The sequence below is a fragment of the Sesamum indicum genome, unplaced genomic scaffold (genome assembly GCF_000512975.1).
Source record: "Sesamum indicum cultivar Zhongzhi No. 13 unplaced genomic scaffold, S_indicum_v1.0 scaffold00163, whole genome shotgun sequence".
In the NCBI taxonomy this organism is placed as follows: domain Eukaryota; kingdom Viridiplantae; phylum Streptophyta; class Magnoliopsida; order Lamiales; family Pedaliaceae; genus Sesamum; species Sesamum indicum.
In genome coordinates, this window is record NW_011628067.1 from 47842 (window position 1) to 49300 (window position 1459).

Consider the following 1459-nt stretch of genomic DNA (forward strand, 5'->3'; position numbering starts at 1 on the left):
GGAATGTGTCACTAAGAGGGCCAAGATAATGCCACGGGTCCTGCCAAAGGTAGAATCTCCTCCCGTTTCCGATTTGATAGTCGACCATAGGCCGGAGGAAAACTCGTAGACATAGAATTTTCCGCCAACTCCATGAGCCTCCATGCTCCCGAATCGTCCAAATGGAGGTGTCTCGTAACCGTCCCCGATATAGCCATTCCACCCATAATGAGGTCCTATTGCACATAATGATATCACATAGTTTCTTCATCATTAATGCACGATTCAAGATAGGAATCCTTGAATCCTAATCCTCCCTCATCCGTCGGTCGACATAGATCCTTCCATGCTACCTTTGCATAACCGGTAGTTGTTGTCCCCTTCCACAAGAATGTACGCAGCCTCTTTTCAATTTCATTTGTAACTTTCTTTGGCAAGATGAATGCCGATGCCCAATATAAACTCAGCAACATGAGTACAGATTTTATAATTTGCACCTTACCGGCATATGAAATAGCCATTCCCTCCCAACCAGCAATACGCTTATCAATTTTCAACAATAATGGATGACAATCAGCGATCGTTAATCGAGAAGATAAAAGAGGCAATCCCAAGTACCTCATCGGTAAGACTCCCTCTTGAAACCCGAGTGTTGCCAGCATCTCCTCGCGTAATCCTTGTGCTGACCGCGAGATAATAAGATGGCTTTTCTGCACGTTCAGCCTGAGACCCGACCATTCAGCAAAGCGATCCAATCCAGTTTTGAAGATTCCAATAGAATTCATATCAGCTTTACAAAATAGCAGCAAATCATCAGCAAATCCCAACTGAAAAACCCTAGCTGTATCACACTTCCAGTGGAAGGAAAATAATTCATCCTGGTCAATCAACTGTAGGAAACCCAAGTGAAGGACTTCCATCACAAGCACGAACAAGTATGGTGATAGAGGATCACCCTATCGAAGCCCTCGGCCCCCTTAAAGAAACCATGAGGTTTCCCATTCAGCCCAACAGAAAACGAGGGTGTTGACACACACCTCAATCCACTTCACGAAAGGAGAGGGGAACCCAAAATCATTTGGCGTTTCCCGGATGGCTGACCCACAGCCCAAGCCCTATACAGACTTATCTGCCCGCCCGGACCAAAAGTAGGTTGGACTTCACTACTTTCGGGTTCGCTAAAGATCCCACGACATTGTTTTATCCTATGGATGGCTATTCAGGAAAAACTACCAACGACAGACAAACCCTGGCTCACACACATTGGAGGGTGTATTCTATGTGATGAAGAAACAACCGAGACACATAATCACTTATTCTTCCGATTCCGATTTAGCAGAAGATGCCTTATAGCCATACGGGAAATAATTCGATTCGATTGGCCCAATCGCACATGGGCAATGGATGTGGAATGGGCAGTAAAAAAATGGAGAGGGAAGCATATCATCAATGCAGCATACCGAGCGTTACTTGGGTCATT